The sequence below is a fragment of the Nomascus leucogenys genome, chromosome 15 (assembly GCF_006542625.1).
Source record: "Nomascus leucogenys isolate Asia chromosome 15, Asia_NLE_v1, whole genome shotgun sequence".
Classification (NCBI taxonomy): Eukaryota; Metazoa; Chordata; class Mammalia; order Primates; family Hylobatidae; genus Nomascus; species Nomascus leucogenys.
Genome location: NC_044395.1, coordinates 59,157,876 through 59,173,081, shown reverse-complemented (window position 1 = coordinate 59,173,081; position 15,206 = coordinate 59,157,876). Strand labels below are relative to the sequence as shown.

At 41.9% G+C, this 15,206-nt stretch overlaps 1 long non-coding RNA gene and 1 other non-coding gene across 3 annotated transcripts in view; both read right to left on the bottom strand.

The window, feature by feature from the left end:
- Nucleotides 1-15,206, bottom strand: part of LOC115838576 — a 60,405-nt gene that overhangs the window by 26,032 nt on the left and 19,167 nt on the right. The window lies entirely within an intron of this gene.
- LOC115830525 lies at nucleotides 11,325-11,385 on the bottom strand. The gene has a single exon (XR_004026076.1). It is a non-coding gene; the product is annotated as a U7 small nuclear RNA (small nuclear RNA).

Below are 15,206 nucleotides of genomic sequence, written 5' to 3'. Positions count from 1 at the left end.
GCTCACCTGCACTCAGGTGATTAAAAAGCTTTATTGCTCACACAAAGCCTGTTTGGTGGTCTCTTCACAAGGATGCACGTAACACCAATAGGCAGTAGGTAGACATGAGCATGGGGGAACTAAAGGGTCAAAGATTTGACCAAAATATTGGTTGGGGGAAAATGAGGAGAGTAAAAATCACCTAGTGACCACTAAACAGGCCCCAGAGACTAAAACTCCTAATCTGAGGAATTTAGAAGGGAAGAAAGACCACCTGGTGACCATCAAACAGGCCATACTGAGGCAAAACTCCTTATCTGGGAGAAAATTAGAAGTAATTAGACTTCCCTGCGGGGCATGGTGGCTCACACCTGTAATCCCAGCACTTTGGGAGGCTGAGGCAGGCAGATCACCTGAGGTCAGAATTTTGAGACCAGCCTGGAAAACATGGTGAAACCCCGTCTGTACTAAAAAAATACCAAAAAAAAAAAAAATTAGCCAGGCTTGGTGGCGGGTGCCTCCAGACCCAGCTATGAAGGAGGCTGAGGCACAAGAATTGCTTGAACTCAAGAAGCAGAGGTTGCCGTGAGCCAAGATAGCACCAAAAGGACTTTCCTATTATCTAAAGCAGGCTTCTGCTTTCAGATTTCCTTCCCCCCAAAAAACTTATAAGTAACTAAAATTTCTATACATCTCTGGAATGCCAAAACTCATTTGACAACCATAAATACCCCTAAGGAAAAACCCATGGAGGGCAGCGCTCTCAGTCCTCTCACTGAGGCACCCTGCTGCACCCTTTTGCAACATTCTTCCTTTCTAATAAACTTTCCTTTTTTCAAACCTATACTATTGTCGGTAAATTCTCTTACCAAACCACAAGTCAACCACTGCCCGGTGTCGGGGCTCTGAAATCTTGCCTGGCAGTAGAATCATCCAGAGAGCTTTAAGAAATCCAAATGGGCCGGGCGCGGTGGCTCACGCCTGTAATCCTAGCACTCTGGGAGGCCAAGGCATGTGGATTGCTTGAGCTCAGGAGTTCACAGCCTGGGCAACATGGCAAAACCCCATTTCTACAAAAAATACAAAACTCAACGGGGTATGGCGGTGCATAGCTGTAGTCCCAGCTATTGGGGAGGCTGAGGTGGGAGGATGGCTTGAGCCCAGGAAGTCGAGGCTGCAATGAGCCATGATCTTGCCACTGCACTCCAGCCTGGGGTGACAGAGGAGACTATCTCCTAATGCCTGTGCTGCACCCCAGACCACAGCCTTGGGCTGGGACCCTGGGCAGCAGACTTTTTCAGCTCCCCAAGTGATTCCAAAGTGCATCCAAGATGGAGAGGCATTGGACTAGATAATCTCTAAGGTTTCCTACCATTCTGGCATTAGGAAGCTAGAGAAAAACAACAATAAATAATTATTATATAATGGCTACTACACATTGAGTGGTGTCAAGCACTTCACCTACAGCTCTATGTGTGCTATTTAATATTCACAGTTAACTTAAGGGGTAGGAATTATACAAATGAAGAAATAAGTTTGAAATGATTTTCATCTGCCTAACATCATGTAGCTAAATGTCAGAGCTAGAATTTTTACACAGGTCTCTCTGCTGCCCCAAATGGAAACTTGAAATTATTGCATTCTACTATTTTGCATAACTCTCACATGGCATTGAAAATGATTTTTTTAAATCTTGCTTACTTGGATGGAGGCAAATGCCTAATGCTTGTGAATGGGTAAAATATTTCTGTGAACTTAGGGGCTTTCACTCTATTTCCAGATACATATTTCTTGTTATAATGGCTCCATTTCCAAATATAGGCTGTAACTCTCTTTTTTTTAGACAGAGCCTGGCTCTGTCACCCAGGCTAGAGTGCAATGGCATGATCTCGGCTCACTACAACCACAGCCTCCAAAGTAGCTGGAACTACCGGCACGCACCACCACACCTGGCCAGTTTTTATATTTTTTGTAGAGATGGGGTTTTGTCATGTGGCCCAGGCTAGTCTTGAACTCCTGAGCTTAAGCAATCCTCCTGCATTGGCCTCCCAAAGTGCTATTTTTTATTCAGTATCTTCATACTGAAAAAGTCGACTGTGGAGCATGAATGGCCACCAAACAAATGAGTTTAAGATGCTGCCATCTTGTGGCATTTTGGGCCAGGCCAAGTGTGTAAGTAACCAACAGCGAGGACAGCCCAGCACAAGAAACTCTAGCCACACCTGCTGTTTTGTCATCTTTCCAGTGCCTTCCTACCAGTAACATCATTTTCTTTCTTCAAATGTAATACTAAGAAGGAATCAATGACAGCAACATGAGAAAATAAATAAGAACTGAGGGTCAAATAATAAAGTCCTCTAAGGATCAAATAATAAGACCCTCTCCTTTTTTTTTTTTTTTTTTTTGAGATGGAGTCTCGCTCTGTCACCCAGGCTGGAGTGCAATGGTGCGCTCTCAGCTCACCGCAACCTGCACCTCCCGGGTTCAAGCGATTCTCCTGCCTCAGCCTCCCAAGTAGCTGGGATTACAAGCACATGTCACCATGCTCAGCTAATTTTTGTATTTTTAGTAGAGACGGGGTTTCACTGTCGGTCAGGCTGGTCTCGAACTCCTGACCTTGTGATCCACCCACCTCGGCCTCCCAAAGTACTGGGATTACACTCATGAGCCACCGGGCCCTAATAACTTGTCGTGTATAACCTTTGTCAGGTTAATTTTTCTGGGTCTGAAATTTTCTTATCTATAAAATGGGGACAGTAACACTCATCTCATAGTATTGTTGTAAGTTCAAATTAGAACACGTGTGTAAATTCCTGGCAAATTGTAGGCATTTGACAAATGTGGCCAAACGTTCCTCCACTTAAACATTTGTGCTGTTGTGGGTATTGCAATGCAAAACCCCTATCACTGAGTTCCCCCCACCACCCCAAGCAGTTTCCCCATTACTCACAGCATTCCAAGATCCTATCAGAGTCTGTATCCTCCGATTCTGCTTATCTCTTACCCCTGGCCTTTTCACCCACCCGACCCTGGGTGACCTGATACACAGCTCCCTCTCTGGCCTCAGTTCCCAACACCATGCCTCTCCTTCACCCTGCTCTGCCCACTGGCCTCCTCCCTTTTGCTGTTCCTCTGCCTGAAAGGCTCCTCTAGATACTCTCACAAAGCAGCACAAACACACAAATCCATCCCCAGTCCCTTTCTATCCCCTTTGACCTGTGTAGTTTTAATTTGCAGCACCTCTACCACTCATCTCATATTATATGTTTATTATTTTCTGGCTCCCGGCCCCAACTTAAGCACCTGAAGACAGAGACTTCATCTGTCCCTAGCGCCTTGCACAGTGCCTAGCACAGACTAGGCACCCAATTCATATTCGTTGAGAGAATGAACAAACCCCCAGGTAAAGGAATCTAGATGGGTGGCCATTTCTGGAGCACCAGCTCTCACAGTTTCAAGAATCACTGGAAGCTTATTCCAGGACCCCATCCACAGAGATCTGAGTAAGGATCTGTAAGTAGGCATTTTATTTTATTTTATTTTATTTTTATTTATTTATTTTTTTTTAGACACAGTCTCGCTCTGTCGCCCAGGCTGGAGTGCAGTGGCGCCATCTTGGCTCACCGCAAGCTCCGCCTCCCAGGTTCATGCCATTCTCCCGCCCCAGCCTCCGGAGTAGCTGGGACTACATGTAGGCGCCTGCAACCGCACCCAGCTAATTTTTTTTTTTTTTTTGTATTTTTAGTAGAGATGGGGTTTCACTGTGGTCTCGATCTCCTGACCTCATGATCCGCCCGCCTCGGCCTCCCAAAGTGGATTACAGGTGTGAGCCACTGCGCCCAGCAAATAGGCATTTTAAATGACATCCATGTGAGTCTGAGGCAGTGGTCTGTGGCTCCTTTTGAAAAACACTGCTGTAGGGGAACAGATAAGCCTAAAAATAAGCTTACTAGAACAGGGATGCCCTAACAGTTTCTCAATCTTGGCACTAATAGCATTTGGGACCAAATCAATTCTTTGCCCTGGGTGCTGTCCTGTGCACTGCAGGATGTTTCATAGGATCCCTGGCCTCTGCTTGCTAGATGCCAGAAGCAATGCCTGCTCCCACCTGCTGTGACAATCTAAACTGTCTCCAGACAATGCCAAATGCCCCAAGGGGCGGTGGGGTGGAGGGGGGTGCAAACTTGCTGCCACCACCTTCCACAGAAAACTGTTTCCCTGGAGTGTGCAAGGCCCTGGGCCAGTGTGTGTGGGCGTGTGTACGGGTGGGGGGAATGTTAATATTAACAATATGTTTTAAAATGTATTGCAAAACTCATGAGCTCACGTGAGCTATGGTGATTTACTGATGAAGATTTAGAATGAGTATAGAAGAGGTATTCAGGTATTTGTTGTCAAGTCAGTGCGCATGAAGATTCTTTGTAGTGTCCAGGTGCCGTGTCTTTCTGTTCTGGTTTGAGAACCATCTTTTTATGTTCTTTATTTTCAAATGCACCATTCCTCGCTGGTTTCATGGCTCCCACTCCTGAAGAAGGTAGCAATGCTGTTATTACTCACAGTGCCATGACTGTTTGGAACCTGTTTGTATTGAAGCAATATAGACCTTTCAGCTTCTGCTGATCCTTAAAACCTTTAACTCATGACACTGAATCATCCACCATAAGCACGTGGCTCCAGTGACTCTGTTATCATGCTTCATTGATGACTAACACAAATGCACGTCTTATCCAGAGTCTGAATGGAAATGACAACTACTTTTCTGGTAATGTTAAATTATCATTTCAGATTTTTTTTTTTTTTTTTTTGAGACAGAGTTTCACTCTTGTTGCCCAGGCTGGAGTGTAATGGTGCGATCTTGGCTCACTGCAACCTCTGCCTCCTGGATTTAAGCAATTCTCCTCCCTCAACCTCCCAAGTAGCTGGGATTACAGGCATGCGCCACCAAGCCTGGCTAATTTTGTATTTTTAGTAGAGACAAGGTTTCTCCATGTTGGTCAGGCTTGTCTCGAACTCCTGACCTCAGGTGATCCCCCCTCCTGGGCCTCCCAAAGTTCTGGGATTACAGGCGTGAGCCACCATGCCCAGCCTATCATTTCAGATTTTATGGCATAAACACATGACTCACCTTCCAACTGTGTCTTCTCTTGAACTCATTAGGGTGTTATCATTGCATTTCCTTGAATGTAATCTTCCTCAGTGTCAGTGGAACCCTTCCCTTTCATCAGCAGGCAGAATAGATGAGTGGCCCATCTGCACAAGAGTGCTCTGGATAGGAGATGTCACAGTGTACACAGGCAAGAGTCAGTGGACAGGCCCACACATGCAGCCCAAGCCAAAAGGTCAGTAGTAGAGAAGCAGCAGAAATTCCAAGATATATGAGGGGGAAGATCAACAAAGTGCTAAGGTATAGCAGCTCAGTGTCTGCTTGTGCCAGTCAATCGAAATCTGCATCGGCACCATCCTAATGGTCCAACTTCACATGAGCCAGTAAAATAATATTGTGCTGGCCAGCAGGAGTGATCTGCCCCCACAGGCTGCCCTTTTGGAAATGTGGCCTGGCCACTGGGCTCTGAGACCACCCCATAGGCACACGTTCTGCAGCTCCTCAGGGCATCTGTTTGACCCCATGCACTAGGAAGAAGGTTAGAGAGCACTTGAAGGGGAGAAACTGAGTTTACAGCATCCCACCTGGAGAACACTACTAGTCCCAACCTGTCCCAGTCAAAAGAGAGAAACTTAAAATTTCAAGGTGGGTACTCCACAGCGGGATGGAGGGTGACAGGGCCCTGTCTGCCCAGGGCCAAGGGTGGTAGTACTGCACTAGAGCAATGCTGAGTAAGTCAGTAGCTTCTTAAAGTGTTCTTTCATGGGAAGGCAAGGTTCACTTGGTAGAGCATTGGGTCTTCAGTACTGGATTATTCCTGGGATGTTAATTATTAATGTTATATATGTTAGCTGGTGGTAAAACATGTAAGATAAAGCTAGAGAAATTTATGTTTTTTTAATTTTTAATTTTTATGGGTACATAGTAAGTGTATATATTTATGGAGTGTACGGGATATTTTGATACAGGCATACAATGTATAGTAATCACATCAGGGTAAATGGGGTATCCATCACCTCAAGCATTCATCCTTTCTTTGTGTTACAAACATTCCAACTGTACTCCCTCAGTTATTCTAAAATATACAACAAATTATTGCTGACTGTAGTCACCCTGTTGTGCTGTCAAACACTAGATATTATTCATTGTATCTAACTATATTTTTATATATGTTACCCATCCCCATTTCTCACCCACTGGCCTTCTCAGTCTCTGGTAACCATCACTCTACACTTTCTGTGAGTTCAATGGTTTTAACTTTTAGCTCCCACAAATGAGTAAGAACATGAGAAGTTTGTCTTTCTGTGCCTGGCTTATTTCACTTAACATAATGTCCTCCAGTTCCATCCATGTTGTTGCAAATGACAGGATCTCATTCTCTTTTATGGGTGAATAGTACTCCATTGTGTATATGTACCACATTTTCTTTATCCATTCATCTGTTGATGGACATTGAGGTTGCTTCCAAATCTTGGCTATTGTGAATAGTGCTGCAGTAACAAGGGAGTGCAGATATGTCTTCAACATACTGATTTCCTTTGAGTATATACCTAGCAATGGGATTCTTGGATCATATGGTAGCTCCATTTTTAGTATTTTGAGGAAATTCTATACTGTTCTCCGTAGGGGTTATACTAATATGTACTCCCATCAACAGTGTATGAGGGTTCCCCTTTCTCCACATCTGTGCCAGTGTTTGTTATTGACTATCTTTTGGATAAAATCCAAAAGTTAAAATACTAGGGTGAGATGATAGCTCATTGTAGTTTTCATTTGCATTTCACTCTTTTAAATACCTGTTTCCCATTTGTATGTTTTCTTTTGAGAGATGTCTATTCAGATCTCTTATCCATTTTTTAATCAGATTATTATATCTTTCCCTTTGAGTTGTTTGAGCTCCTTATATATTCTGGTTATTCATATCTTGTCAGATGGATAGTTTGCAAATATTTTCTTTCATTCTGTGAGTTTTCTCTTTACTCTGTTGATTGTTTCCTTTGCTGTGTAGAAGCTTTTTAACTTGATGTGATCCCATTTGTCCATTTTTGTTTGGTAGCCTGTGCTTATGAGCTATTACTCAAGAAATCCTTACCCAATAGCTACAAATAAAAGCCATATATGACAAACCCATAAAATACCCCTGGAAAGTTTCCCCAATGTTCTATTTTAGTAGTTTCATAGTTTCAGGTCTTAGATTTAAGTCTTTAATCCACTTCGATTTTATTTTTATATACAGTGAGAGATAGGAGTCCAGTTTCATTCTTTTGCATATGGATATCCAGTTTTCCCACCATCATTAATTGAAGAGACTGTCCTTTCCCCGAGGTATGTTGTTGGCATCTTTGTCAAAAATGTTCACTGTAGTTATATGGATTTGTTTATGGGTTCTCTATTCTGTTTCACTGGTCTATGTGTCTGGTTTTATGCCAGCACCATACTGTTTTGGTTACTATCACTCTGTAGTATAATTTGAAGTCAGGTAATGTGATGCCTCCAGTTTTGTTCTTTTTGCTCAGGATGGCTTTAGCTATTCTGGGTCTTTTGCGGTTCCATATATATTTTAGGATTACATTTCTGTGAAGAATGTCACTTATATTTTGATAGGGATTGCACTGAATCTGTAGAGTGCTTAGAGTAATATAGACATTTTAATAATATTGATTCTTCTAATTCATGAATAGGGAATATCTTTTCACTTTTTGGGTGTCCTCTTTAATTTCTTGTATCACTGTTTCATAGTTTTCATTGTAGAGATATTTCACTTATTTGGTTAAGTTTATTCCTTGATATTTTATTTTATTTGTAGCTATTATAAATAAGATTACTTTCTTTTTCAGATTGCTCACTGTTGGAATATAGAAATGCTACTGATTTTTGTATGTTGATTTTGTGTTCTGCAACTTTACTGAATTTGTCAGTCCTAGTAGTTTTATGGAGTCTTTAGGTTTTTCCAAATACAAGCTCTTATCATTTGCAAACAAGGACAATTTGACTTCTTTCTTTTCAATTTGGATGCTTTTTATTTCTTTCTCTTGTCTGATTGCTCAGTCCTACGTTGAATAGCAGTGGTGAAAGGGGGCTTCCTTGTCTTGTTCCAGAACTTAGAGAAAATGCTTTCAGTTTTTCCCCATTTGGTGTGATACCAGCTGTGGGTCTGTCATATACAGCTTTTATTGTGTTGAGGCATGTTCCTTCTATACCCAGTTTGCTGAGGATTTTTATCATGAAAGGATGTTGAATTTTATCAAATGCTTTTTTGGCAGCAATTGAAATGATCACATGATTTTTGTCCCTCATTCTGTTGATATGATGTATCACATTGATTAAGTTGAACCATCTTTGTATCCCTGGGATGAATTCCACTTGGTCATGATAAATGATCTTATTAATGTGTTGTTGAATTCAGTTTGCTAATATTTTGTTAAGATTTTTGCATCAATGTTCACCATAGATACTGACCTGTAGTTTTCTTTTTTTGATGTGTCTTTGTGTGGTTTTGGTATCAGGGTAGTACTTGTCTTATAGAGTAAGTTTGGAAGTATTCCCGCCTCCTCTATTTTTTGGAATAACTTAAGTTGGATTGGTATTAGTTTTTCTTTAAATGTTTGGTAGAATTCAGCAGTGAAGCCATTGGGCTCTGAGCATTACTTTGCTGGGAGACTTTTATTACAGCTTTAATCCCATTACTTGTTATTGGTCTATTCAGGATATGTATTTCTTCATGGTTCAATCTTGGTAAGTTGTATGTGCCTAGGAATTTATCCATTTCTTCTAGGTTTTTCCAATTTATTGGCATACAGTTGTTCACAGTAGTCTCTAATGAAGTTTGAATTTCTGTGGTATCAGTTGTAATGTCTTCCTTTTCATCTCTGATTTTATTCATTTGGAACTTCTTTTTTTCTTAGTCTGGCTAAAGGTTTGTCACTTTTGTTTATCATTTCAAAAATGCAACTTTTTGGCCAGATGCAGTGGCTCACGCCTGTAATCCCAGCACTTTGGGAGGCCAAGGTGGGTGGATTACGAGGTCAGGAGTTCAAGACCAGCCTGACCAACATGGTGAAACCCTGTGTCTACTAAAAATACAAAAAAAAAAAAGAAAAATTAGCCAGGCGTGGTGGCAGGTGCCTGTAATCTCAGCTATTTGGGAGGCTGAGGTAGGAGAATTGCTTGAACCCAGGAGGCAGAGGATGCAATGAGCTGAGATCGCACCACTGCACTCCAGCCTGGGCAACAGTGCAAGACTCAGTCTCAAAAAAAAAAAAAAAAAAAAGCAGCTTTTCATTTTGTTGATCTTTTGTATTGTTTTCTTATTTCAAATGCATTTATTTCTGCTCTGATCTTTATTATTTCTTTTCTTCTTCTAATTTTGGGTTTGATTTACTCTTGCTTTTCTAGCTCTCTCTCTCTCTCTTTCTCTCTCTCTTTCCCTCTCTCTCTCTTTTGTATTTTCTATATAGATGGGGTTTTGCCATGTTGCCCAGGCTGGTCTTGAACTCCTGGGCTCAAGCAATCTGCCCACTTCAACCTCCCAAAGTGCTGGCCACAGGTGTGAGCCACCAAGCTGGCCTTCTAGGTCTTTAAGATGCATCATTAGGTTGTTTGTTTGATGTTTTACTTTTTTTTTAATGTAGGTGCTTATTGTTATAAACTTTCCTCTTCATACTGCTTTTGTTGTATCCCATAGGTTTTGGCATGTTGTGTTTCCATTTTCATTTGTTGCAAGAAATTTTAAAAATTCTTTTTTAATTTCTTCATTGACCCATGATTACTCAGGAGCATATTGTTTAATTTCCATATGTTTGTATAGTTTTCAAAACTCCTTTTATTATTGATTTTTGGTTGTATTCCATTGTAGTGAGAGAAGATACCTGATATAATTTCTTTTTTTTTTTCAATTATTTGTCAATTTTTTCTTTTTTTTTTTTCTTTTTTTGAGACGGAGTTTCGCTCTTGTTGCCCAGGCTGGAGTGCAATGGCGCGATCTCGGCTCACCACAACCTCCGCCTCCTGGGTTCAAGCGCTTCTCCTGACTCAGCCTTCCAAGTAGCTGGGATTACAGGCAGGCGCCTACACGCCCAGCTAATTTTGTTTGTATTTTTAGTAGAGTCGGGGTTTCTCCATGTTGGTCAGGCTGCTCTCGAACTCCCAACTTCAGGTGATCTGCCCACTTTGGCCTCCCAAAGTGCTGGGAATACAGGTGTGAGCCACCACGTCTGGCTTTTTTTTTCAATTTTTAAAGTCTTATTTTGTGGTCTAACATATAGTCTATCCTTAAGAGTGAGGTAAGTGCTGAGGAGAAGAATGTGTATTCTGCAGCTGTTGGATGAAATGTTCTGTAAATATCTATTAGGTCCATTTGGTCTATAGTGCAAACGAAGTCTGATGTTTCTTTTTTGATTTTCTGTCTGGATGATCTGTCCAATGTTGCAAATGTGGTGTAGAAGGCTCCAGCTATTATTGCATTGGGGTCTGTCTCTCTCTTTAGCTCTAATAATATGTGCTTTATATGTCTGGGTGCTCCTGTGTTAAGTGCATATATTTTTATAACTGTTATTACCTTCTTGCTAAATTGACCCCTTTATCATTTTACAATAATATTCTTTGTCTTTTTTAAATAGCTTTTGTCCTGAAATCTATTTTGTCTTACAAAAATATAGCTACTCTTGCCCTTTCTTTTTCCATCCATTTATTTTCAGTGTTTGTGTGTCTTCACAGGAGAAGTATATTTCTTGCAGGCAGTAGATCATTGGGTCTTGTTTTTTTAAACCATTCAGCCACTCTGTGTCTTTTGATTGAAGTTTAGTCCATTTATATTCAATGTTATTATTGATAAGAACTTATTACTGCCTTTTATTTGTTTTCTGGTTGTTTTGTAGTCTTAACCTCCTTCTTTCCTTTCTTCCTGTCTTCCTTGTAGTGAAGGTGATTTTCTCTGGTGGTATATTTTAAATTTTTGCTTTTTATTTTTCATGTATCTGTTGTATGTTTTTCAATTTGAGGTTACCATAAGGCTTGCAGATAATATCTTAAAACCCATTATTTTAAGCTGATGACAACTTAACATTGATTGCATAAACAAATGAACTAACAAACATGCAATGAGAACTTATAAAAACTCTACATTTTAACTTCATCTGCTTGCTTTTTACCTTTTTGCTTTTTCTATTTATATCTTATTATATTGTCTGTATCTTGAAAAGTTGTTGTACTTCTTATTTTTGACAGGTTCATTTTTTGCGAGGGAGGCTTCCAGCAAAAACAAGAAAGCCTGCTGGACAAATTCTAAAAAAGCTGTAACACTGACAGGTTCATCTTTTAGTCTTTCTACTGAAGATATGAGTAGTTTACATACCAAAATTACAGTGTTATAATATTCTGTGCTTTTCTGTGTACTTACTATTACCAGTGAGTTTTATATCTTCAGATGACTTCTTATTGCTCATTAACATTCTTCTCTTTCAGACTGAAGAACTCTCGTTTGCATTTCTGGTAGGACAGGTCTGGTGTTGACGAATTCCCTCAGCTTTTGTTTGTCTGGGGAATTCTTTGTTTCTCCTTTATATTTGAAGGATATTTTCACTGGATATACTATTCTAGGATTAAAGTTTTTTTCCTTCAGCACTGTAAATTTGTCATGCCACTCTCTCCTGGCCTTTAAGATTTCTACTGAGAAGTCTGCTCCCGGGCATATTAGAGCTCCATTGTAGGTTATTTGTTTCTTTTCCCCTTGCTGCTTTTAGGGTCCTTTCTTTACCCTTGACCTTTGGGAGTTTGGTTATTAAGTGTCTCCAGGTACTTTTATTTGGGCTAAATCTGCTTGGTGTTCTACAACCTTCTTGTACTTAAATATTGATATCCTTTTCTAGGTTTGGAAAACTATCTGTTATCTCTCTATATAAACTTTCTACCCAGACCTATAAGGCCAATAACTCTTAGATTTCCACCTTTGAGGCTATTTTCTAGATCTTGCAGTCATGCTTCCTTCTTCTTAATTCTTTTTTGTCTCTTCTGGCTGTGTATTTTCAAATAGCCTGTCTTGAAACTCACTAATTCTTTCTTCTGCTTGATCAGTTCTGCTAAGAGACAGCTGGGACTGGTGGCTGGTGCTTTATTTAGTTCATTCGGTGAGGTCATGTTTTCCAGGATTGTCTTGATGCTTGTGGATGTTCATCAGTGTCTGGGCATTGAAGAATTAGGTATTTATTGTAGTCTTCACAGTCTGGGCTTGTTTGTACCTGTCCCTCTTGGGAAGGATTTCCAGCCATTCGAAGGGACTCGGATGCTGTGATTTAAGTTTTTTATCACTGCAGCCGTATCTCCACTAGGGGAAACCCCAAGCCCAGTAATGTTGTGGCTCTTGCAGACTCATAGAGGTAGTGCCTTAGTGGTCTTGGGTAAGATTTAGGAGAATTCCCTGGATTACCAGGCAGAGACTCTTGTTCTCATCCTTTACTTTCCCCCACAAATGAAGTCTCTCTCTCTCTGTACTGAACTTCCTGGAGCTGGGAGAGGGGTGACATAAGTTCCCCTGTGATCACCACCACTGGGACTGTCCTGGGTCAGACCTGAAACAAACATAGCACTGGGTTTCACCCAAGGTCCACAGTGACCATTGCTTGACTACCACTTATGTTCACTCAAGACCCAAGGGATCTACAATCAGCAGGTGGCAAATACAGCAGGCTTGTGTCCTTCCTTTTAGGGTGGTAAGTTCCCCCTGGCCCTAGGTGTGTCCAAAGATGCCACTGGGAGCCAGAGTCTGGAGCCAAGAACCTTAGAAATCTTATCTACTGCTGCTGAGCTGGCATCCAAGCCACAAAACAAAGTCCTTCCCCCTCTTTCCTCCCCTTTCCACAAACAGGAGTCTCTCTTCATGGTTACCACTGCCCAGAGCCCGCGGCAAGTACTGCCAGGCTACCAACAATGTTCACTCAAGGTCCAACGGCTCTTCAATCAGCTTGTGGTGAATGCTGTGAGGCCTGGGACTCACCCTTCAGGGTAGAGGACTCCCCTCTGGCCCAGGGCAGGTCCAGAAATGCCATCCATGAGCCAAGACCTGGAATTGGGGACACCAAGAGCCTGCTTGGTGCTCTATCCCACTGTGGCTGAGCTGGTACCCAAGCTATAAGACAAAATGCCCTTTACTCCTCCGTCTTCTTTCTTCAAGTAGCCACCACATCTAGGAATGTGCTGGGTCACATCTAAAGGCAACACAGCTCTGAGTTTTACCCAAGGCCCAGGGGGAATAATGCCTGGTTACCACCACTGATTATTCCTTCCCTTTAAGGCAGTGGGTTCCCTTCTGGCCCAGGGTGTGTCTTGAAATGTCATGTGATGGCTAGACCCTGGAATGGGGTCCTCAGGATTCTGTCTTGTGCCCTGTCCTACTGTGGCTGAGCAGGTATCCAAGTTGCAAGACAAAGTCCTCTTTACTCTCCCTTCTCTCCTCAGGTAGAGGGGAGGAGTCCCTCCCAGAGCTGTGAACTGCACTGCCTGAGGTTGGGAGAGGGATGATGCAAGCACTGCCTTGGCCTCCATGGCTCCATGTACATGTCACATGTACCTGAGTATGAGTACCCTGGCTCCAAGCCCAGCACAGCACCAGGACTTGCCCAGCAATTGCAATCCTCAGGGCCTAGACTGCCGTTCAAGTTTATTTAGGACCCCAGAGCCCTTTACCAAATGGTGGTGGCTTGCCAGAGGTCAAGTTCTGACCACTGGGATGGGTAATATGCCTCTGGCTAGGGCTGATGCAAATGCTCCCTCCTTGGCCTCCAGCTGAGTTCTGCCTTATGTTGCTTTCCGCTGTGACAGGGCAGCACTGAGCTCCAATGCAAAGTCCCATAATCACTGCACTCTCCCTCCCACAAGTGCACAGATTCTCGCTTTGTGCTATGCAGCCACAGCTAGGCGATCAGAGAGGGGTGCTGTAGACAATTTGAGACTATTTTTCCTACCCTCTTCAGTGCCTCTTTCCTTAATGTGATGTTAAAAACAGTTACTATGATTACTCACCTGATTTTTGGTTGTAATGAAGGTGTTTTTTGTGTGAATAGTTATTCGATTTGGTGTTCCTGCAGGGAGGACAATTTCTGGAGGCCTCTGCTTGGCCATATTGCTCCCCAGTCTGTATTCCTTTTGCATTTAGTTTTACAGAATCCACTCATTTCCAAAGTTACTTAGGTCAGCAATTTTCTCCCATTTCCTTCATTGAGGTTTTTTCATAATACGGTTAGATTATTTTGTCACGTTCTTTATTTCATCTTGGGATCATCTATCTGAGCTCTTAAATGATTTTTTTTAATTTGCATACATTAGGTTCTAAGGGTTTTGACAAATGCAAGGTGTCATGTATCATGTCACTACCATTATGGTATTACACAAAATAATGTCACCATCCTAAAATATCCTGTGATTTACCTATTCAATCCTCCTCCCTTACTGAATTCCTACCAACTTGTTTTTCATCTCTGTAGTTTTACCTTTATAATGTATACAAGTAGAATCATGGCCAGGCACGGTGGCTCACACCTGTAATCCCAGCACTTTGGGAGGCCAAGGCGGGTGGATCACGAGGTCAAGAGATCAAGACAATACTGGCCAACATGGTGAAATGCTATCTCTGCTAAAAATACAAAAGTTAGCCAGGCATGGTGGCAGGCCTCTGTAGTCCCAGCTACTCGGGAGGCTGAGGCAGGAGAATCGCTTGAACCCGGGAGGTGGGGGTTGCAGTGAGCCGAGATCATGTTACCGCACTCCAGCCTGGCAACAGAGCCAGACTCTGTCTCAAAAAAAAAAAAAAAAAAAAAGAATTATACAGTAAAAAGCCATCAGACTTGCTTCTTTGACTTACTGATATACATTCAACATTTATCCATGTCTTTGCTTTGCTTGATAGCTCATTTCTTTAAAAAAAAAAAAAAATTATGGTAAAATAAACATAACAATTTCCATTTTAACCATTTTCTTTTCTTTTCTTTTCTTTTTTTGAGGCGGAGTCTTGCTCTGTTGCCAGGCTGGAGTGTAGTGGCGCAATCTCGATTCACTGCAACCTCCACCTCCCAGGTTCAAGCAATTCTCCTGCCTCAGCCCCCCAAGTAGCTGGGACTACAGGAGCATGCCA